This window comes from Chlorocebus sabaeus, chromosome 14 (genome assembly GCF_047675955.1).
Source record: "Chlorocebus sabaeus isolate Y175 chromosome 14, mChlSab1.0.hap1, whole genome shotgun sequence".
NCBI lineage: Eukaryota > Metazoa > Chordata > Mammalia > Primates > Cercopithecidae > Chlorocebus > Chlorocebus sabaeus.
In genome coordinates this window covers 24,856,348-24,881,123 of record NC_132917.1, presented here as the reverse complement: position 1 = coordinate 24,881,123, position 24,776 = coordinate 24,856,348, and the positions used below count along the sequence as shown (strand labels likewise).

The 24,776-nt window shown below is 46.6% G+C and overlaps 1 pseudogene; it reads left to right on the top strand.

Moving 5' to 3' along the window:
- The first annotated feature begins 668 nt into the window (after positions 1-668).
- LOC140713271 (peptidyl-prolyl cis-trans isomerase A-like) lies at positions 669-24,747 on the top strand (annotated as a pseudogene).
- Positions 24,748-24,776: the final 29 nt, after the last annotated feature.

The window sequence follows — 24,776 nt, the reverse complement described above, 5'->3', positions numbered from 1 at the left end:
GAGTTGAGATCCATGAGAATGTACCATTTCATGTTAAACCATTTTTCATTAAGATTGCATTATAAACATTTCCCCGTGTTTCTACAGACCTTGCAATAATCACTTACTGGCTACACGGTATTCCATCCAGTGGGTATAAAACCTTTTCCTTAACCATTCCCCCTTGCTAGGTGAGGTTGTTTTCAATTTTTAGCTCCTGCTAATAATGCCATGATGAACAGGATTATGCCTAGAGCACGTTTATTCTTTTGAATTATTTTATTAGGATACATTCCCAGGGAGTGGGATGCCTGGGTATAAGGTTCTGGACCTTTATGACTGTATTAGGTATTATTAATTTAATATTATGTCTTTATTATTGCCCTTTCTAAGGTACAGATCGGCTTTTCCCCAAGTGAGCAAAAGTTCTCTGGCGCACCTTTCAGCATTCAGATTTGTGGGGGAGAACCAAGGGGCCCCCCACCTGTTTCCGCCTGCACAGTGTCCGGCCAGAGATTTGAGTGGCAGAATGGCAGGGGCAGTAGAGTGCAGCTAGAGGAGCAGTCACGGGCATCACCCTCCCACGGGGCCCGGGCGGGCGTCTGGGGACCTCCTGGGACTCGACGGCGCGGACGACCTTCTCCCCAGAGAGACAGAGCAGCAGCGGCCCTGAGGGGCCCTGCGGGGCCATGAGGACGCGAGGCTTTCTTGAAAACAGAGCAGCCTCTGCTTACCCTGCAGGCGCTCTGGAGCTGCAGGAGGCCGTTTCCAGAAAGCACCGGATTCGGCCTAAAGCAGTGGTGAGACCGCTGCGTCCCTCTGGCTCCCGGTAGGGAGGCCCTGGGTCCCGGGCCCCAAGGCTCGCGGGCGATCGCCGCCTGGGAGGCGCCGCTGGGGAAGTCCGGGGCCCGGGCGTCCCCAGAGCCGTCAGCGGCTCTGCGTCCCAGTCCCGGGCGAGCGCCGCGCAGAGGGCCGGGGACCCAGCGCCTGGGTGGGGAAGCGCGGCCTCGCCATCTTGCTGGGCCGCGGGCGCTCGGCGCAGGTGTGGGCTCCTGTGCAGTGTTCACCTCTTTTGGATTTTATTCTCATGTTTCATTTAATTTAACTCATTTAAAAATTTTTTATTTTACTTTGTCTTTCATTTTAGTTTTGTTTTAAATTTTATTAATTTATTTCATTAAATTTAAATTTTGTTAATTTAATTTTAATTTTATGGTGTTTTTTTTTTTTTCCAGTTTGGATTGCCAGATTAAATGCAGGACGTCCAGTTAAATTCAAATTTCAGATAAGCAACAGATACATTTTTAGTATAAATCTATCCTGTTTAGGATGTCCTACTTAGTATCAGAATGTCGCCAGCGTTTTGTCCTGGTTTTTTGTTTGTTTTTTGAGACAAGGTCTTGCTTTGTTGCCCAGGCTGGGGTGCAGTGGCAAAATCATAGTTTACTGCAGCCTCCAACTCCTGGACTCAAGGGATCCTCCTGCCTCAACCTCCAGAATAGATGTATACCACCACACTCAGCTAGTCTTTGTATTTTTTGTAGAGATGGGGTCTCACTATGTTGCCCAAGCTAGTCTCAAACTCCTGGGCTCAAGTGATTCTCCTGCCTTGGTCTCCCAAAGTGCTGGGATTCCAGGCATGAGCCACCACTCCTGGCCTGGCCTGTATTTTTATTTGCTAAATCTGGCCACCCAATTTGTGGTAGAACCCCTTCTTTGGAGGACATCTGACTCAGAACCCTAATACCTACCCAATGACAGTGGGTGGTCTACGTGAACTGGGGCCAGGACCAGGGGGTGCAGGAATGTGAGTGTCACCCAGTGTCTCCTAGATTGGCCTGAGGAACCCCCTGAGCAGAACCGACCAACGAACCTCTCTTAAGCGGCTGAACTCCCTGAGGGCAAGTCAGCAACAGCCTCACCAGGTAGGCTCTGTACATTGGATTATTCCAGCCATGTCTGGCTCTTGTCCTCTCAAAAGTCCCTCACGGGCTGTGCGTGGTGGCTCATGCCTGTAATTCCAACACTTTGAGAGGCCTCACTTGAGGCCAGGAGTTCAAGACCAGCCTGTCCAACATGGCGAAACCCCGTCTCCACTAAAAATACAAAAAATTAGCCAGGCATGGTGGCACACACCTTTAATCCCAGCTACTTGGGAGGCTGAGGCACAAGAATGGCTTGAACCTGGGAGGTGGAGCTTGCAGTGAACCAAGATCGGGCCACTGCACTCCAGCCTGGGCGACAAAGCGAGACTCTGTCTCAAAAAAAAAAAAAAAAAAAAAAATCCCTCAGTCCTATATCCTGTGAGCAACAAGCTCTGAAGGAGGGGCCCAGGTCTGCCACTGTGGAATGTGGGCAAGTCACTGGCCTCAGTTTCTCCATGTGTGAAATGGGGCTGCTGTTTGGGCTACCGGAGATAAGCTATGTGAAAGTGCCTGGTGAACCTGGAAACCCAGAGACTCTAAAGCATGCTTTTTCTTGTCAGCTTTACTGAGGCATAATTCACAAACAGTGACATTCTCCAATTTTAAATATGCAACTCAATGCATTTTGACTGATGTTTACAGTTGTATGACCACCACAATTGCATATATATATATACACACACACACATATGTATATATGTATTCGAGGTCAACAAACATGTGCTGAGCATCTGCTGTATCCTAAGCTCTAGGGTGTGCCAGGTACCCAGCTCACAGAGTTGAAGGCCACAGCCCTTCTTTGAGGAATTCCGGGCTGGTGGAGAAGCGGACCACGTGTACTTGACCACCACACACCTATGTGAGCAGCAGCTCAGGAAGGAACACGGGGGCCAGCGAGGTATGAGGCCACTCTTCTGGCTCTAACGCCCTAAGCATTTAGTCTGGCCACCTCTAACACAGCCACATCAAGCCCTCAGTCCCACCCTTGCTGGGTCCGGAATACCTGTGCAAAGCCACATCGTTTTTCCTCTTTTATCTGGCAGAGGCTCATTCCTCTCCATGTTTCAACGCCCAACCCAGATGTTGCCTCCTCTGAGAAGCCACACTGATTTTCCTGGTGATTCTGGGACAGATTTGTGGCTCCTGCTCATTGGGGTTGGGGCCTGCAGGTGCTGAGGGCTGGAGGGAGGCAGAGTCTTAAAAAGGGGCACCCAGTGGGAAGGGCCGTGGGACGGGTCAGGGGAGGATCATGTCCTGTAATAGGAGATGTGAACGGCAGGGCGGGATGTGGAGGTTCAGGGCCAGCCCAGGAGGCTGGGGGCCAGGGCTCAGGGTGCAGGTGGGGGTCCGAGCAGCCTTCCTTCTGGGCCCGTCTGCCCAGCCAGGAGAATCTGTCGGTACCTGGAGAGGAACCAGGGCAGGGGGAGGGTGAAGGTGTGCACAGCAGGTGGTGCGACCGAGGGGAAGGGGCCCCGCCTGCAGATCTTCCCCATCTCGCATGAACCAAGGAGTTATAGTTAGAAGGCACCCATTCAAGTCCTCATTCAGCAAGTGCCACGCAGGCTCCTGGCTACCTCCCTGTGCCCAGGAGGGTGGGTAGTGGCGGGTGGTGGGCAGAGTTGGCCCAAACTCTACTGTCATCTCTGAGGCTTTTCCAGACTCGGGCTCTGTGCCTTGTGCTACGTTAGCCCATGGGAGCCTGGATTCTGAGACTGGGGTCTTACAGGATGTCATTTGTCCTGGGGCTGAAAGATGGGATGGGAGAGTGGCCGTGGAAACAGAGAATAGTTCTGTTTTCGCTATCCCTCCTGTCAGTTTTGCCTTTTAAGTAAATCTGGAATCCCTTTGTTTCTTTTGAGCTAGCAGTGCCACCATTCCAGCTGCATCATGTTTTACCTGGATGGCCACGGATCTCCCCATAACTCACTTATGCCCTTGTGGTCAGTTCAGGCCACTGCAGTCTGCGTGATCTGAAAGCAGTAGCAGCAGTAGCAGCAGTAGCAGCAGTAGCAGCAGCAGCAGCGGCGACTTTTGGTACTATTTCAAAGAGTAGGTGGGGTGCGGTGGCTTAGGTCTGTAATCCCAGCACTTTGGGAGGCCAAGGCAGGAGGATCCCTTGAGCTCAGGAGCCTGAGACCAGCCTGGGCAACATAGCGAGACCTTATCTCTACTGAAAGAAAAAAACAACAATTAGCCAGGTGTGGTGACACGGGCCTGTAGTCTCAGCTACTCAGGAGGCTGAGGTGGGAGGATTGCTTGAGCCTGGGAGATTCAGGCTGCAGCGAGCTATAATCGCACCATGCCACTCCCACTTGGGCAACAGAGTAAGACCCTGTCTCAAAAAGCATGCAAACAAACAATGATTTAAAAAAAAAAAACAAAAAAACCCCTCAAAAGCAGTACCTTCTCTTTTTGAGACAGAGTCTTACTCTGCCATTCAGGCTGGAGTGCAGTGGTGCAGTTTTGGCTCATTGCCACCTCCGACTCCCAGGTTCAAGCGATTCTCCTGCCTCAGCTTCCCGAGTAGCTGGGATTACAGGTGCGCATCACTGCACCCAGCTAATTTTTGTATTTTTAGCAGAGATGGGGTTTCGCCATGTTGGCTGGGTTGGTCTTGAAGTCCTCACCTCAGGTGATCCACCTGCCCCAGCCTCCCAAAGTTCTGGGATTACAGGCATGAGCCACGCACCTCACCTCAAAAGCAATACCTTCTTATGGCAATAACTCAAATACTAAAATAGGATTTTAGGTAAAAGTCAAAGACAGATCCCCTTTTCCCTCATCCCCAACCTACAGGCCTGCTTCTCAGAGCAGCTTGTTCATTCTGTAACGCTTCCGACTTTTTTCAAAGTATGTCAGTGATTTTCTACATGTGTGTATATGTAATTGCATGTATATCATTCTATAGGTGCGTATGTATATAACCTTAAAAATCAAATGATCCGGACTTTGGCACTGTGTCTTTCTCACTTGAAAGTGCCTGCTGGGGCTCTGTTCATGTCCACATGCCTGAGGATTGCCGTCCTTGTTTCCCAGGGTTTTGCTCTTACAGATAATGCTGCGGTGAAATCAATCCTTAGATGTGGAATTGCAGGCTTCCAGGGATGCGCACTTAAAATGTTGACAGCTAGTGCAAATTGCCTTTCACAATGGCTCTACTGATTTCCATTTCCATAAATAATCCAATCTTTCTCCTCACTCTTAAAAACGCTTCCCCATCTGATAGGTGAAAAATGGTATCTTACCTTCATTTGTCTTTTAAAAATTATGAGACCAGGCACGGTGGCTCACGCCTGTAATCCCAGCACTTTGGGAGGCCAAGGCGGGAGAATCACTTGAGGTCAGGAGTTCGAGACCAGCCTGGCCAACATGAGGAAACACTGTCTCTACTAAAAATATGAAAAAAAAAAAAAAAAAGAGAAAATTAGCCGGGCATGGTGGTGGGCACCTGTAGTCCCAGCTACTCAGGAGGCTGAGGCAGGAGAATCACTTGAACCCAGGAGGCAGAGGTTGCAGTGAGCCAAGATTGCGCCACTGCACTCCAGGCTGGGTGACAGAGTGAAACTCTGTCTCAAAAAAAAAAAAAAAGAAAAGAAAAGAAAAGAAAAAATTATGAGTGAAGTGGAGCGTTTGACATATCTCTTATACATGTGAATCTTTTTCTGCTATGTGTTCTCTTGCTTCTTCTTTCTATTGGGTTCTTTATCTGTGGTCTATTGATTTCTTTTCTTTTCTTTTTTCTTTTCTTTTCTTAGATGGAATCTTGCTCTGTCACCTAGGCTGGAGTGCAGTAGCGTAATGATCTCGGTTCACCACAACCTCCACCTCCTGAGTTCAAGTAATTCTCCTGCCTCAGCCTTTTGAGTAGCTGGGGTTACAGGTGCTCGCCACCATGCCTGGCTAATTTTTGTATTCTTAGTAGAGCCGGGGTTTTGCCATATTGGCCAGGCTGGTCTCGAACTCCTGAGCTCAAGTGATCCTCCTGCCTTGGCCTCCCTAAATTCTGGGATTATAGGCGTGAGCCACCACGCCCAGCCAGTTTATTGATTTCTTTTTTTCTTTTTTCTTTTCTTTTTTTTTTTTAGACGGAGTCTCCCTCTTCTTGCCCAGGCTGGAGTGCGATAGTGGGATCTTGGCTCACTGCAACTTCTGCCTCCTGGGTTCAAACGATTTTCTTGCCTCAGCCTCCAAAGTAGCTGGGATTACAGACATGAGCCACCATGCCCGGCCTGGTTTTTTTGATTTCTAAGCATTCTTTGTAGTTGAGGAATTGGCCCATGGACTCTCATATTGTGGCAAATGTTTCCCGCAGCTAATCTGTTGTCTTTATGTATTTTTGTCATAAGGAGTTTTACATCTTTTAGACTCAAATTAAGAATAGAGTCATGTTTTGTTCTCATGCACTGATGATTCCACTTGTACATTTACATTTTTGGTCTACCTGCAGTTTCTTTTGATGTCAAGGAGAAAGGTGTGGATCCACATTTAATTGTTTTCTAGGTGGCCAGTCATTTCCCCAATACTATTTACTGAATAATCCATTTTCCTGACTGGCGTCATTCTTCCTTTATCATATTCTAAATTTCCACATGTAGTTGGGTCTATTTCAGTGTCTCTGTTGTGTTCTGTTAATCTTACTGCCTATTCTTGTACGTGTGCCAAATTGCTTTATTTCCTCCAGGTTTCTAATGTATTTTTACTATGCGGTAGGGTTACTTTTTAGAGATTTACTGGCTATCTGCACTTAATGTATTTTCCAGATGAATTTTCGTGTTATTTTATGGGTCTAGTGGGAAGGAAGCATGAAACACATCATTATAAAAGTCATTTAATCATATTGTCATAAGTGCTGTGGAGGGACAGTCCTGGGAATTGGGAAAGGAGACAACATGGGCCCTAAAATTTGGGTTTCATATATCTGGCAAATATATAGGTAAATTTAAGGAGTCTTAACATTTCCACAATACTGACTTTTGTTTAAAACAAAATGTGTTTTTCCATTTATGCAAGTCTTCTTTTATGTCCCTCAGTCAAGTTTACAACTTTTCTTTAGAGATGTTTTACATACTCCTTGATAAATCAATTTCTAAACAGTTTGTTCTTTGTGTCGCTCTTATGAATGGACTCTTTTCTTCCAGTTAGTGTATTTTCTAACTGATAATGTCGTTAGAGGGGACTTTTGTAAAAGGCCAGTCGCACTCAAAAGTGCTCTGCCTCTTCAGTGGGTTCTTGTTCCTGCAAGGATCTCCCACTCTTCCTCACCAGCGGACAAAGTCCTGTGAGGTCTGGCTTGCTCCCCTTCTCCCCTTCCTCCTCTGTTCTGTGTGCTTAGGTGCTCACACAGTGCTCTCTGACTGCCGGGTCAGGTGGCTTCTCCGTACCCCTGAGTTCTTCGCTTAAAGAAGCCTTCCTCAGGGAAGTGGATCTGGGATTGAGCCGGGGCTCCTGTGTATGCTCCCGTACGACAGTGTGATGAGAATCATTCCTGTGGTCGTGTGTTCCGTGCTGCCTCTCCACAGCCTGTACTCCAGGAGGGCACAGGACTCTGCCTGTCTCCTTCCTTCTCTTCCTCTCCTTCTTCCTTCTCTTCTTCTTCTTTCTTCTGTCTTCCTCCTTCTTACTTTTTTCTTCTTTGATAGGGTCTCGCTTTGTAGCCCAGACTGCAGTGCAGTGGCGCAATCATGGTTCCCTGCAGCCTTGACCTCCTGGGCTTGAGTGATCTCCTGCCCCAGCCTCCCAAGTAGCTGGTAGCATGCATGTGCCACCATGCCTGACTAATTTTTTTTTTTAATTTTTGTACAGATAGGAGTCTCACTATGTTGCCCAGGCTAGTCTCAAACCCCTGGGCTCAAGGTAATCCTCCTGCTTCGGCACTCCCAAAGGGCTGGGGATTACAGACATGCGCCACTGCACCTGGCCTGCCTGTCTTCCTCACTGTCTCCTCAGCTGTTGAGTAAATTCACAGTATTGGGAATGGAAGTTGCATGCCCTGTTTTCTGGCCTGGGGCTTCCTGGCATCCTGGACTTGGGGACAGTGAAAACTCATCTGGCTGGCAGGCGTCTCAGCCAGCTTCCCTCACTCTTGCCAAAAAAGAGACTTAAAGTTGAAAGCTTCATTGTTTTGTTTTCTGGTTTTTTTTGTTTGTTTTTTTTGTGTTTTTTTTTTTTTTTTTTTTTTTTTGAGATGGAGTCTTGCTCTGTTGCCCAGGCTGGAGTGCAGTGGCAAATTTTTGTATTTTTAGTAGAGATGGGGGTTTCACCAGATTGGTCAGGCTGGTCTCGAACTCCTGACCTCAGGTGATCCACCCACCTTGGCCTCCCAAAGTGCTAGGATTACAAGCAAACTGAAAGCTGCTGCTGCTGCTGCTGCTGCTTCTCCTTCTCCTTCTCCTTCTCCTTCTTCTTCTTTCTTCTTTCTTCTTTCTTCTTCTTTTTTTTTTGAGACGGAGTTTCACTCTTGTTGCCCAGGCTGGAGTGCAATGGCACGATCTTGACTCACTGCAACCTCTGCCTCCCAGGTTCAAGTGATTCTCCTGCCTCAGCCTCCCAAGTAGCTGGAATTACAGGCGTGTGCCACCACACCCAGCTAATTTTTGTATTTTTAGAAGAGACAGGCCAGGCTGGTCTCAAACTCCAGACTTCAGGTGATCCACCTGCCTCAGCCTCCCAAAGTGCTGGAATTACAGGTGTGAGCCACCGCGCCCCGCAAACACAGTGGTTTTTAATTGTTTTGTTCACAGCCATTGCCTGAGACAGTACACGCTTGGTAAACACTTCACTGAATCAGTGAACTAGGTTTAAAATAGGCATGAGTGAAAGCTTCTGTGGCAGCAAGGGTATCAAGGTAATGGAATTACTTTGTATTCCTGTATTATATGTCTCCCAGGATGTCTTTAAGGGAATTAAGGAACTTGTAAAATAAAAAAAAAAAATTCCCTTTTGTTTTGTTTCCCGTGATGGCACTGCACCCGGTGGCCACCAGAGGGCAGAGCTGCCCTACTGTCAGGAATTGTAACCTGCAGACTGAGTCTTCTAGTCTTAATGCAGGGCTTTAGGTATAGGTCACAGAGCTTCCCACTTGGGGATCTTCACGGTGACAAGAATCAATCCCCATTTCTCCCTCACTGAATCTCAGCTTCCTAGACTGAGGCAAAAGCATCTCTGTCTTGCTCTTGTGTGAAGAATACAGTATGTCTCCCTGGGCCCACACCTTCGTTCTTAAGTACTGAGCCCTTCTGAGTGCTCTCTCTGGGATGAGCAGGGAATAGGAAGCAGTTCCTACCCTCATGGAGCGTGTCCCGGGCTAACCCTCAGATTCACACAGGAAAGCTCAGGTTTGGAGAGATGCCAAACCCTGCAAAAAAGCCAAGAGGTTGACTTAGGAACCTAGATTTATTCATTGCTGTATCCACCCAGAAGGCACCTGGTACTGACTCCTGTGGCTGGGGCTTGTGTGAGGGTTCATTCATTCTCCCCAAAGACGTCTGGAATACCTGTTCTGTAGGAGTGCTGCTCCAGGACTAGTGGAGGCAACAGTTTCTATTCTCAGGAAGCTCACAGTGTGGTAGTTAGTAGTGGGGTATAGGCAATAAACACATAAATATGTAACGTAAAGCTGGTGATAAGTGCTATGAAGAAAACCAAGCAGGACAGGCACATTGAGAGTGATGAGCTAGGGGTGCTATTTTGTATAAGGAGGTCTGGGAAATCTCTGATGAGGTTTCTTTTGAACAGAGACCTTAATGAGGCGAGGGAGCAAGGGGTCAGGATGTGCAAAGGCCTGGAGGCAGGAGGGGATGTGTGTGTGTGTATGTGTGTGTGCACGCACGGTAGAATGCAGACCCTGTTGGGGTGCAAGATCCCGCAGATCCTTGTAGGCCATGGTAGACTTTGCCTTTTGCTTGGAGTGATTTGCTGTGTTTTTTTTTTTGTTTTGTTTTTTTGAGACAGAGTCTCACTCTGTTGCCCAGGTTGGAGTGCAGTGGTGTGATCTCGGCTCACTGCAACCTCCGCCTCCCAGATTCAAGTGATTCTCGTGCCTCAGCCTCCTGAGTAGCTGGGACTACAGGTGCCCACTACCACGCATGACTAATTTTTGTATTTTTCATAGAGATGGGGTTTTGCCATGTTGGCCAGGCCGGTCTCAAACTTCTGGCCTCAAGTGATCTGCCCACCTTGGCCTCCCAAAGTGCTGGGATTACAGGCGTGAGCCACCGCGCCTGGCTGTGACTTGCTGTGTTGAGAATAAACTGCAGTGGTGCAAGGTGGTGGTTGGGAAACTGGCTAGGAAGCTGTTCCAGTCAGCAAGAGGTAATGGTGATGGTGGTGGCTTTCACCTGGGACATTCCGTAAACGCTTGCTAAATTGAACTGAGCTGTTTTGGTCAATGCTTGCTTAAAATCATGACCTCTTGGCCCCTTGCAGAGAATGGGGAAACCACCATAGGAACAAACCTTCGAAAGAGAAACTGTCCTGATTTTGGTAGTTGGTATTAAAAGGAAGTTTCACTCCTATTTTCAAGCAGGAACCACAGAGTTCTAAAGTGGAAAGGATCCTGGCCAGAAATGTTCATCCGGACCTTCAGTTTGACAGACAAGCTATCTGAAGGTTGGCCAGGTGACTCATCTGAGGTCACACAGCAGCATCGTGGCCACCTGGGATTCTGGAGTGAAGACTCTTTCCCGGCAATTGTGTTTCTCTTGCTGCTTTGTTAATTCAGTAAACGTTTCCCAGGCCCTCAGAGGAGTCTGCTCTGTTCCCACAGTACGAATCCCCTCTCTTCTCGGGTTCTGCTGAAGTCTCCCAGTTACTCTGGCCACATGCTGTGCCCATCAGCTTATCAGCTCTGCTAGGTCATGCCTGGCAATCTATACCTTGCCTTGTTTTCCCAGGACGCTGAGCTGGCTCTTGTCCCCTCTCCACGTGGTAGGCATCTTGGCCCTCTCACAATCCAGAACAGTTGCAATGTGGATGAGTGAAAATTTGCAGGATCTATCCAAAGTGCCCATAGCCTTTGACCCAGGAGGAGTTCCACCTCTAGGATTGATCCTATTAGCAATGCATAAGGGTTTATGCACGAGGATCACTGTTTAGTGCAACATGTTTTGGAACAGCCTTGCCTGTAGCAACTCCTGCAGCCTGTGGCTCCACACTTTTTTTTTTGAGATGGCATCTTGCTCTGTCACCTAGGCTGGAGTGCAGCGGCACAATCTCGGCTCACTGCAACCTCCACCTCCTGAGTTCAAGCCATTCTCCTGCCTCAGCCTCCCGAATAGCTGGGATTACAGGCGCGTGTCACCATGCCCAGCTACTGTTTGTACTTTTAGTAGAGACAGGGTTTCACAATGTTGGTCAGGCTGGTCTCGAACTCCTGACCTCAGGTGATCCACCGCCTCAGCCTCCCAAAGTGCTGGGATTACAGGCGTGAACCCCCATGCCCAGCCCTCCACACTCTCTTGATTTCTTGTCGCTTCCTGGCTCCTCCTCTGTCACCACACTCTAAATGTGAGTGTCTCCCTGGGCGCTAGGCTTTCCCAGTTCTCACCCAATGCCTGCTGTTTTGGTGCGACTCCCCACTCCCTTGGTTTTAAGCCACCTCTGTGCTGACTCTCCCATGGTCAAGTCTCCAGTCCTGACCTGTCAGTAGTCCAGCTTCTCACAGCCAATTGCCTTCTCGTTTTTTTTTTTTTTGAGATACAAATCGCTTACCACAAAATTCATCATTTTAAAGTGCATAATTCAGGGCTGGGCATGGTGGCTCATGCCTGTAATTCCAGCACTTTGGGAGGCCAAGGTGGGTGGATCAACTGAGGTCAGGAGTTTGAAACCAGCCCAGCCAACATGGTGAAACCCCATCTCTACTAAAAATGCAAAAATTAGCCGGGCGCAGTGGCAGGCACCTGTAATCTCAGTTACTGGGGAGGCTGAGGCAGGAGAATCCTTTGAACCTGGGAGGTGAAGGTTGCAGTGAGCCAAGATCATGCCACTGTACTCCAGCCTGGATGAAGAGACTCCATCTCAAAAATAAATAAATAAATAAAAACAAATAAATAAAGTGCATAGTTTGGTGGTTTGTAGTATGTTCCCAAGGCTGTGCAACCATTACCACTAGCTAATTCCAGAACATTTTCACCACCCGAAAAAGAAACTGATGAGCAGTTGCTCCTCATTCCCCCGTTCCCAGCTCCTGGCAATCAGGACTCTATTTTCTCTTTATAGATCTGCCTATTCTGGACATTTTCTATAAATGGAGTCATACAATATGTAGTCCTTTGTGCGTGTTATTTCATTTAGCATAATGTTTTTGTGGTACATCCATGTTGTAGCATGTAGCAGTACCTCATTCCTTATGTTTAAAAACAATTTTGTTGGATACCATATTTTGTCCATTCATTCATTCATTCATTAGTGGATGAACATTGGGCTGTTTCCACTTTTGGGCTATTATGAATAATGTTACTATGAACATTCATGCATCAGTTTATTTATTCATTTATTTATATATATATATATATATATACACATACATATTTTTTTTTTTTTTTTGAGACAGAGTCTCATGCTGTCCCCCAGGCTGGGGTACAGTGGTGTGATCTTGGCTCACTGTAACCATCGGTCTCCCGGGTTCAAGCAATTCTCCTGCCTCAGCCTCCCGAGTAGCTGGGAGTACAGGCATGTGCCACCGCGCCCAGCTAATTTTGTATTTTTTGTAGAGACAGAGTTTCTCTATATTGGTCAGGCTGGTTGTGAACTCCCAACCTCAGGTGATCCGCCCACCTTGGCCTTCCATAATGCTGGGATTACAGGCATGAGCCACCGCGCCCAGCCTAATTTTTGTATTTTTAGTAGAGACAGAGTTTTACCATGTTGGCCAGGCTGGTCTTGAACCCCTGACCTCAAATGATCTGCCTGCCTCGGCCTCCCAAAGTGCTGGGATTACAGGCGTGAGTCAGTGCACACGGCCTGCATACACCAGTTTTCATGTGAACGTGCTTTGGCTTCTCCTGCATACACACCCAGGAGTGCAGTTGCCGGCTCATATGGTAACTCTGTGGTTCACTTTGGAGGAGCTGCCAGACCGTTTCACCGCAGCTGCACCATTTGCATTCCTATCAGCGATGTATGAGGTTCCAGCCAGGCCTCTTGAAGTTTTCCCTGGGGGTTCCGGGGAGTGGTCACACTTCATATGTCAATGTCTGAACACTTTCTGTCCTTCATATTGGTAAATGGCACACGCTGTTCTAGCCAGACACTTGGGGGCCATTCTTCAAACCAACAACATTTCTGACCCCTCCAGCCATCAACAAGACCGCTCAATCCTACCTCCCAAATAAATCTCAAACCCGTTAATTTTTCCATCTCCACTGCCAACACCCTCTCCAAGCCACCAGCATTACTCACTTGAACTGCATCAGAGTCTCCTGCTGGGGGTCCCCACTTCCAGACTTGTTCCTGCCAATCTACTCCAGAGCAGAGTTATTTCTTTAAAATACATTTTTAATGTCCGGTGCGGTGGCTCACACCTGGAATCTCAGCACTTTGGGAGGCCGAGGTGAGCAGATCACCTGAGGTCAGGAGTTCGAAAACAGCCTAGCCAACGTGGCGAAACCCCATCTCTACTAAAAATACAAAAAAATTAGCCTGATGTGGTGGCGAGTGCCTGTAATCCCAGCTACTGGGGAGGCTGAGACAGGAGAATCGCTTCAACCTGGAAGGTGGAGGTTACAGTGAACTCAGTGAGATCAGGCCACTGCACTCCAGCCTGGGTGATAGAGTGAGACTCTGTCTCAAAAAAAATAAATGAATAAAATAAAAATAAAATAATATTTTAAGATTTAAATCAAAATCATCTATATATATGTATGTGTATACACACATACACATATATTTATAGATATGTATGCATGTATAATGCAAATACAGGGAAAAGAGTCAACGACTCCCAGAAGGTGCATGGGCCACAGGGCCTCCCCTGATCTGACTGCCGGTCACTTCCCTAACCTCGTCTCCTGCCTCTCTTCCTTGTCCCACTGCAGTGTAGCTAGGCCTCCTCACTGTTCCTTCAACCCAGCAGGACCACTCCTGCCTAGAGGCCTTTGCACCTCTCGCTCCCTGTGTTTGAATGCTCTTCTCCCAGACATCCACGTGGCTCTCTTCTTTGCCTCTTTCGTGTCTTCACCCAAATGCCACTTATTCAGTGATGCCATCTCTGGCCCATCTATCTAAACCCCTCCCCTTCATCTCAACCTTCTCTCTTGCTTTATCCCAACCCCTATGTAGTACAGTATGGATTTTATTTTATTTTTCATTTCCCCTTCTAGAATATAAACTCCATTTTTTGACTGTTTTATTTACTTCTGTGTCCCTAGTGCCTAGAACAGGACCTGGCACCAAAGGAGATCAGTAAATAAGTGATCAATGAATGAATGAGAAACATCAGTTTCACTATTTAGTTATTTCCCAACCTCCAGTCCTTGTCCTCAGAAGTAACCACTTTTCATTGTTTCTCTGGGTATTTAACTCAGTTTCTCTAAATAACATGTTACTGTTGCTGTTTTTGATTTATCCATTTTAAACATCTACTCTCTTTCTCTGATCTCACCACTTCCTTTCCATCATCCCAAAACTGTGATTTTGCATTTAGTTAAATCATTAGGACTATGTAAATATTGTTCACTGCAAAGACAAATTTGTACTCTGATTATATTTCCTTCCTCATACAGCATTTTTCTCTCCCTAGAGCTTCTAATTGCCTGTTTCATTCCCTGCAATGCTTATTATTATTATCATAATCCTGATAATTTTCCAATGTGGCACCATATTAGAGATTCTTACGAGTTCTGTTTCCCTCCATGGTACTTATCACAATTTGTAATTATATAGTTATTTGATCGTTTACTTTCTTAAGTGTCTGTCTCTTTCACTGGAACATAAGGTTTTAGAACAAAGCCTGCTTTGTTTACTGGAGATTCCCAGCACCTGGCCCCTCTCTCCTGCCTGGCACATAGCGGATCCTCAACACACATTTATTGAATCAGTGAAGAATAAAATCCGGAAATGTACATAGATGAGCATAGGTGGATGGTTGGTTGGACAAATCGTAGCATAGCTCTAGAGTGGAAAAGTATCCAGCATTTAGAAACAATGAGCTACAAAGGCTGAATACTCTGTCAGATATCATTGTTTTGGTGACTGTTACTGATAATACCCCTAAATTTAGCAGCTTCAGAATAATCATTGTATTATGCTCAAGGATTCTGTGGGTCAGGAATTTACATCCACATTGTTGTTTTTACAAATTAACATAGCTTTGTTTTTCAGATCACAACTCACTACAGCCTTGACCTCCCAGGGCTCAGGAGATCTTCCCACCTCAACCTCCCAAGTAGCTGGGACTACAGGCGGCCGCCACCATGCCTAGCTAGTTTTTGTATTTTCAGTAGAGACAGGGTTTCACCGTATTGCCCCCGGCTGGTCTTGAACTCCTGGGCTCAAGTGATCTGCCCGCCTTGGCCTTCCAAAGTGCTGGGATTACAGGTGTGAGCCACCGTGCCCAGCCTTATTTTTCTTATAAGATCAAAATGTGCTTATCACAGAATAGTGAAAAAACGTAGACAAAAAGAATAAATAGAAAAGACCCCACAATCTAACTCACCTGGCAATAAGCACTGTTAATACCTCCAAAGTATCCTTTCCAAACCCTTTGAGTTTGATTTTCCTGTGAATTCTTCCAGGCTTAAACAAATGCATGTATAAACCCATCATGCTGTGTTGGGACCTGTATTTTCTATTCAACAATATACTGTGGGTAACTCTCCGCATTAGTACTAGAGCTCAGTGTCGTTCCTTTAAAATGTTACGGAACATTGCTTTCCTCTGTGTTCACTCGGTCCTGCCTTCCTTCTTTGAACAAATGCCCAGTATGTGCTGGACACTGTCTTATGTGTTAGGTGTGTAGGGCTGGTGAAACGCTCGCTGCATGCTTTCCTGGGGCTTATAGTCAGGCAAGTATTAGCATCACGATTTATTAAACCAATCCCCAGTGGTGGACATGTTGCTTCCATTTTTTTCTTTTTAATTAGTTCATTACTACTACTACTACTACTACTACTACTACTACTACTACTACTACTATTATTACTATTATTATTTTTTTTTAGAGACAAGATATTGCTCTGTCACCCAGGCTGGAGTGCAATGGAATGATCATGGTGCACTGCGGCCTTGAATCTGGGGGAATCCTCCCACCTCAGCCTCCCAAGTACCCGGGACCACAGGTGTGTGTGGCCACACCGGCCTAATTTTTTTATTTTTATTTTTTGTAGAGATGGGGTCTCCCTCTGCTGCCCAGGCTGGTCTCAAATTCCTGGCCTCAAGTGATCCTCTCACCTTAGCCTCCCAAAGTGTTGGGGTTACAGGCATAAGCCTCTGCACCTAGCCCATTTTTTCTTTTATAAATACAAAAACCCTTCTACATATATCTTTATTTTCTTAAGATCAGGTTCTAAAACTGGGATATCTGTGGTAATGGGCCATTTAAAATATGGATACATGGCTGGGTGTAGTGGCTGACGCCTGTAATCCCAGCACTTTGGGAGGTTGAGGCGGGCAGATCGCTTGAAGTCAGGAGTTTGAGACCAGCCTGGTCAACATGGTGAAACCCTGCCTCTACTAAAAATACAAAAATTAGCCAGGCATGGTGGTGCACACCTGTAGTCCCAGCTATTCGGGAGGCTCAGGCAGGAAAATCGCTTGAATCCAGGAGGCAGAGGCTGTGGTGAGCTGATATCGTACCACTGCACTCCATCCTGGGCAACAGAGCAAGACTCCATCTGAAAAAAAAAAAGAAGAAGAAAGAAAGGGAGGGAGGGAGGGAGGGAAGGAAGGAAGGAAGGAAGGAAGGAAGGAAGGAAGGAAGGAAGGAAGGAAGGAAGGAAGGAAGGAAGGAAAGAAGGAAAGAAAGAGAATGAAAGAAAGGAAGAAAGAAAATATGGATACATAAATCCAGATTGCTCTCCAGTAAAATTGTTTCATTTTACATTCCCTGAGCCGTGAATGGGAGCATCAGTTTCTTTGCATCTTGCTGAACCCTGGATATGAGCACAGTTAACGACCTATGTTGATCTGAGCGGTGAGAAATGGTTATCTAGTGGTGGGCTTGTTTTCCCATTGTGTCTTGAGTGGGATGCAACAGCCGGCCGGGGCTCCTGAGGCTGGGTGCGCCTGGCTCTGCTCTTTGTTCTGATACCCTTATTGTGCTCTGGTCTCCCTGGGCAGACTAACCACGTGATCTGTTAGGGAACAGACTGTCTTTCTGACTCTTTCTAGCTGGGGCTTAGCAGAGAGCCCGGTCTGTGGGAAACACGTGGTCTTGCGCTTTGCCTCGGTGCTCCTTTCAGACTTTCCCTCTGCCCCACCAGCCTCCTCACTAGGCCATCTGTTCGTGGAATCTCGCTCTTCTGCAGGGCTTAGTGTCACCTGCAACCTTAAAAGCTAACATCACTTGGCAGCCTCTCTTCAAGGTCACCGATAGAAGCCTTTCAAGGACCAGTAATTGCACATGCCGCACTGTTCAGGATTCTTAAGGAGACATGCCCTTCTCCGCCAAGGCCTTTCATCTTTCTGTCATGCCCGTTGCCTGTAAATGACTTCACATGCTTCTCATGTAGTGGCACGTGTTCACAGAGGCACCTTTGGTGGAGAATGGCCTTCATGGCAAAGTCAAAAGCATGAACAGATGGGACATTCGGCTGCATGCGGACGGTCCCCTCAAAGCCTGCTCCTGTACTCTTTAAGACAAGGCCTTAACCTAAAGGGTTGTTTTGGGATATGGGAATTTTAGATACTGTGACAGAATATAAGGGAGGGATCTTTTTGTTTATTTATTATTCATTTAAAGTGTTTTTCTTTTCTTTTCTTTTGTTGAAACTGAGTCTCGCTCTGTCGCCCAGGCTGGAGGGCAGTGGAGCGGTCTCGGTTCACTGCAACCTCCATCTCCCTGGTTCAAGTGATTCTCCTGCCTCAGCCTCCTGAGTAGCTGGAATTATAGGCACACACCACCATACCTGGCTAATTTTTGTATTTTCAGTAGAGATGAGGTTTCCCCACATTGCCCAGGTTGGTCTCAAACTCCTGGCTTCAAGTGATCCTCCTGCCTTAGCCTCCCAAAGTGCTGGGATAATAGGTGTGAGCCACTGTGTCCAGCCCCAGTTCTCAGATATTTGAATTATTTCCAGTCATTCAAGAACTCTCAGCTGAGGCCCAAGATGTTGTGCAGGAAATACACACCATCCCTGCTGTGTCCGGTCTAAATTCCTGATCTCCAGAAAATTCACGAGCAGCATACATTGGTTATTGTTTGATGCCATTAAGTTCGGGATGAGCCAGCCTGACCAACATGGTGAAACCTCATTTCTACTAAAAATACAAAAATTAGCTGGGCATGGTGGCATGCACCTGTAATCCCTGCTACTCAGGAGGCTGAGACAGGAGAATCACTTGAACCCAGGAGGTGGAGGTTGCAGTGAGCTGAGATTGTGCCACGGCATTCCAGCCTAGGTGACAGAGCAAGACTCATCTCAAAAAAAAAAAAAAAAAAGAAAAATTTGGGATGGTTTGTTAAGCGGTTGTAGATGGTTGGACCATGGCTGGAATCCCAGCACTTTGGGAGACAAAGAAGCGAGGATCTCTGCAGGCCAGGAGTTCCAGATAACTGGAACATATGATATTAATACTCTTTAAAAGTTCTATTTATACAAGTGTGTTTCTTCATGTATACTACGTTTTTGTTTTTGTTTTTAAAAGATGTTTCTAACCCTTAAGGAAGTTGAATTTAATATGATTGATTTATTAGTTTTTCAGAGTTACTTAAGGGTTAAGAAGGCTTTTGCTTGCTAGATTTGCTGAGGCTTCGTGTGTGGAGTGTTTAACAGAATCAGATATGTCACATTTGTAAATGTAGCTTAAAGTGTCTAAGAAAACAGAATCAAACACAAATTGAGTTCATGTCTGAGAGACTTCGTTTACCATATTTATATGCTAGTTGAGCCTTCATTCAAGATTAAGTGAAAATGAATAATAATTTGAGTTACAGGTAAATTTAAGATTTTGAACTTTTTTCTATAAAGGCTTGAAGAAACCTAGATTGTACTTTACTGAATATTGATCAAAACTAAAATGAAATTCTTCCCTGCATGCAGAAACCCCCTCAGACGTAACCACCCAATTGACATGGCACTGAAGGAAGAATGTAGAGGAGCCACAGTGTGCTTTGATGGGAAGAAAAATAGAAAAGATTGTTCCAGAATAACACATGTGACCAGATCGTTTTGCTTGTATAGACAAGGATCTGACCTGGCTGAAAAAGACCTGTGCTGTTGGAATCAGTGATGTCTCCAAAATATACTGTGAGTAGGTTTTTTTTGTTTTTTTTTTTTTCCAGATAGAGTCTTGCTCTGTCACCCAGTCACCCAGGCTGGAGTGTAGTGATTCGATCTTGGCTCACTGCAACCTCCGCCTCCAGGGTTCAAGCGATTCTCCTGCCTCAGCCTCCCAAGTAGCTGGGACTACAGGTGCGTGCCACCACACCCAGCTTATTTTTTGTATTTTTAGTAGAGATGGGATTTCACCATCTCTACTAAAAATACAAAAGCCTCCCAAAGTGCTGGGATTACAGGCATGAGCCATCGTGCCCAGCTGTAAGTGAATAGTTTTTACATGGAGTTCAGAAGTATAAAAGCTTCGGCTGGGCGCGACAGCTCATGCCTGTAATCCCAGCACTTTGGGAGGCTGAGGCAGGCAGATCACAAGGTCAGGAGATCGAGACCATCCTGGCCAACATGGTGAAATCCTGTCTCTAATAAAAATATAAAAAATTAGCCGGGCGTGGTAGCACGGGCCTGTAGTCCCAGCTACTCGGGAGGCTGAGGTAGGAGAATCGCTTGAACCCAGGAGGCGGAGGTTGCAGTGAGCCGAGATCATGCCATTGCACCCCAGCCTGGGCAACAGAGTGAGACTTTGTCTCAGAAAAAAAAAAAAAGCCTCAAAAAGAGTTGTTTAGAAATGCCTCTAAACAAACAATAAACATATTTGAGAAAAGGAATATGCATCCTGGCCAGAAAGTGTCCATGTGAAACTTCTATGTCCATCAGTATGGCAGACAAGGTACATTGAAGTCCCTTCCCAATGAACATGACTGAAAAAGCTTAAAATTATTTATTTATTTATTTATTTTGAGATGGAGTTTTGCTTTGTCGTCCAGGCTGGAGTGCAGTGGCACAATCTCGGCTCACTGCAACCTCCACCTCCCGGGTTCAAGTGATTCTGCTGCCTCAGCCTCCCAAGTACCTAAGATTACAGACATTCACCACCACACCTGACTAATTTTGTATTTTTAGGAGAGACGGGGTTTCTCCATGTTGGTCAGGCTGTTCTCAAACTCCTGACTTCAGGTGGTCCACCCGCCTCAGCCTCCCAAAATGTTGGGATTACAGGTGTGAGCCTCCATGCCCAGCCTAAAACAATATATTTAAACCATTTAAAAAAATGCATTGCAGCCAGGTGCAGTGGCTAATGCCTATAATCCCAGCACTTTGGGAGGCCAAGGCACGTGGATCATGAGGTCAAGAGATTGAGACCACCTGGCCAACATGGTGAACCCTAGCCTCTAGTAAAAATACAAAAATGAGCTGAGTGTTGTGGCATGCACCTGTAGTCCCAGCAACTTGGGAGGCTGAGGCAGGAGAATCGCTTGAACCCGGGAGGCAGAGTTTGCAGTGAGCCGAGATCACGCCATTGCACTCCAGCCTGGCGACAGAGCAAGACTCCATCTCAAAAAAAAAAAAAAAAAAAATTGCCAAATTGGCAAGAAAATAAGGAGTCTGAGAAGAACAAGATGCAAGTGAGAGCAGGAATCTATGCATTAATAGGTGTGTGAGCCCTGAACCAGCTTGTCCCACTGGGAGGGCGTGGGCTGGATCCTGGAAACTCCAGGCTTCTCTTTTGACCGTTGCTGCAGAGCCAGAGACAGAACATCAAGCCCAACCCCTCGAGGCAAGGCATCTAGTGGGAGGCCAGATGTCACCTTTTCAGAATCTTTTTGGCTTAAAAAAAAATGTATTATTCTGGATGAATCTTAGAATCAACTTGTCAATTAAAAAAAAATCCTTTGAGGCCAGGTGCAGTGGCTCACGCCTATAATCCCAGCACTCTGGGGGGCCAAGGCGGGTAGATCACCTGAGGTCAGGAATTTGAGACCAGCCTGGCCAATATGGAGAAACCCTGTCTCTACTAAAAATACAAAAATTAGCTGGGTGTGATGCGCATGTCTGTAATCCCAGTTACTCGGGAGGCTGAGGCAGGAGAATAGCTTGAACCCAGGAGGCGGAGGTTGCAGTGAGCCAAGATAGCACCACTGCACTCCAGCCTGGGTGACAAGAGCGAAACTGTCTCAAAAAAAAAAAAAAAAGGAAGAAAGAAAAAGAAATCCTTTGGGAATTTTTCTTAAGACTTCATTGAACTCCTGTCTTTTGGCTTCTGATATTATCTATACACTGATGACTGCCACACTTACATTTCCAGTTTGAGCCTCTTTCTTTACTGCACCCCGGACTTAGAAATCTCACTACCTATTTGAGCTTCACTGGTTATCTAACTTAAATCAACACGTCCAAAACAGAGCTCCTAATCTTGCCCCCACACGTGCTCTTCTCTCAGTCTTTCTCACAGCAGTAAATGGAAACTTGTCTTTGTCCTTTCCAGTTACTCAGGCCCAAAATGTGGATTCATTCTAGATTCTTTCTTTCACGCTTATCATCCAATCCCTTAACAAATTCTGCTGGCTGTACCTTCACAGTGTGTCTGGCTCTAGCCACTCCTTCCTCCTCTGCATCCACCCTGGTCCGCGTCACCAATATCTGCTCCCTGGGTGTCTGCAGTGGTCTCCCAGCTGTGTTCCCTCCCTTAGTCTGTCCTCAACCCTGCAGCCACATGACCCTGAGAAGATGATCAGATGGGGCCACTCCTCTGTCCAGCATAGCACAAGCATTGTGCTGATTCCCTCTCTCCCCTTGCCAGAATGGAAGCCCCAGGAGGACAGGGCCTGTTCTTATCTTGCTGAGAGTAAAAGCCCAGGCCCTTCAGAGGCACCACGGAGCTCTGCACCCCTGCTGCTCCCTCTCCAGCACCCTTGGGTCCAGCAGCCACATGCTTGATGTCGCCCAAACATGCAAAAGTTGCAACCACCTCTGAGCTTTGTGCTTGCTGTCTCTCCTGACTGGAGTGCCTTTGCTCCAGAACGGAATGATTTTCTCCCTCACTTCCTTCAGGTCTCTGTTCTGGTGTCACCTTATCACAGAGGCCTTCCCTAACCACCCCACGCTCCACTCATCCCTATTGCTTTATGGTTCTCCAAAGTGTGATCACCATCAGACTTAGCGGATGTTCACCTGTGCTTATTCCCTCCCTCCCCTTGCCAGAATGGAAGCCCCAGGAGGAGAGAGCTTGTGTCTTGTTGTCTGCTGAATGCTGCCTCCTAGTTAGTGTCTGGCACATAGTTGGAGATTTGTGTTTTTTTGTTCTGTTTTGTTTTGTTTTTTGGAGACAGAGTCTCACTCTGTTGCCCAGGCTTGAGACGGCTCACGGCAACCTCTACCTTCCAGGTTCAAGTGATTCTCGTGGCTCGGCCTCCCAGGCTTCTGGGATTATAGGTGTGCACCACCATACCTGGCTAATGTTTTGTATTTTTAGTAGAGACAAAGTTTCACCATGTTGGCCAGGCTTGTCGGGAATTCCTGACCTCAGGTGGTCCCCCCTGCCTTGGCCTGCCAAAGTGCTGGGATCACAGGTGTGAGCCACCGCACCTGTCCTGTATTTGGTGAATGGATACTTGAATGATTGGGAGAGACTCTTAACATAATGCATCTTCCTCTTACTGAGACCAGTTTCATTCTCAGGTCAGAGGTCTCCCCAGTCTCACCCAGGCCAGTCCTCTCACATGTACATAGCCCACACTGAAAGTCTCCAAAATGGTGCATATATGTTTGGATACAGAGCTACTGGCCCACAGAGTGTTGGCCCCTTAGGGATAATGAAACTGTGCAAAAATTATAACAGTGAGAAAAATCTGACATAGGAAAATTATGACAGTAAAAGAAATCTGACCTAACTGATTCGATCTTGCGTCTAACCTCCAACCTGTCCTTGTTCATTCCTGGATATAAGCCAAGCTAACTCTGGGAGGAATTTAGTTTGTATTTTCACATTAAAGCAAGGATGATAATTGTCCTTCCCAAAACTATCCCCTCCTTGCTTGGGGAGTGAAACTGCCTTTGGAAAACTAACAAATTAGCCACAAGATTAAAAATTATGCATTTTTAGGGGTCATGCAGCCAGAGGCCACAAGATTCCTAACCTCCCTAAATGCTCCTATAGATAACACCACTATTATAAAACCTAAGATTGGTGTTCAAGGTATTTTCAGATCCTGCATTCTGATGAAACAGTTGGTACTACACAGACTGGTAAACTGGCCCAACTACTTTTGTGATCCTGCCCAGGAACTAAAGACAGCAAGAAGACAGTTTCAATCCCTTATGAGTTTATCCCTGACCCAACCAATCTGCATTCCTCATTCCCTAGCTTCCTGCCCACCAAATTATCCTTAGAAACCCTAGTCTCCACGGCTGGGTGTGGTGGCTCATGCCTGTAATCCCAGCACTTTGGGAGGCTGAGGCGGGCAGATCACCTGAGGTCATGAGTTCGAGACCAGCCTGACCAACATGGTGAAACCCCATCTCTACTAAACACAAAAAATTAGCTGGGTGTGGTGGTACATGCCTGTAGTCCCAGCTACTTGGGAGGCTGAGACAGGAGAATCACTTGAACCCAGGAGGCGGAGGTTGCAGTCAGCCGAGATTGCACCATCGTACTCCAGCCTGGGCAACAAGCGGAAAACTCTGTCTCAAAACAAAAGCAAAAACAAAAACAAAAAAACCCTAGTCTCCAAATTTTGGGGGAGGCTGGTTTGAATAATAACAAACTCTTGTCCTTCTGCTTGGCTAGCCCTGTGATTATTAAACTATTTCTCTGTTGCAAAAACCTGCTGTTCTCCGTGCATTGGCTTTTCTAGGCAACAGACAAGATGAAGCCATTGGGCAATTATAGTATGACCCATTATTGCTCTGGGAAGCTTTTAGAATTTGAAGGCAGAGGGTCACTGGCCCATGCAGGAGTAGGTCTTAACCCCGCCAAGGCCCAAAGTTACACTGAGGAAAGGAGACAGTGGAAGCAGAGGTAAGTAAAGGATACTGGCTTCTGCAGATACCACTGCTGCCTGGAGCCCTCTGTTACCAGCCATAGTCAACCCCACCATGTTCTTCAACATTGCCATTGATAGTAAGCCTTTGGACTGTGTCTCCTTTGAGCTGTTTGCAGATGAAGTTTCAATGATAGCAGAAAACTTTCATGCTCTGAGCACTGGAGAGAAAGGCTTTGGTTATAAGGGTTCTTGTGTTCATAGAATTATTCCAGGGTTTGTGTGTCAGGGTGGTGACTTCACAAACCATAATGGCACTGGTGGCAAGTCTGTCTACAGGGAGAAATTTGATGATGAGAACTCCATCATGAAGCATAGAGGCCCTGGCATCTTGTCCAGGGCAAATGCTGGACCCAACACAAACGGTTCCCAGTTTGTCATCTGCACTGCCAAGACTGAGTGGTTGGATGGCAAGCATGTGGTCTTTGGCAAGGTGAAAGAAGGCATGAAGATTGTTGAGGCCATGGAGGGTCCAGGAATGGCAAGACCAGCAAGAAGATCACCACTGCTGACTGTGGACAACTCCAGTAAGTTTGACTTGTGTTTTATCTTCATCTCCT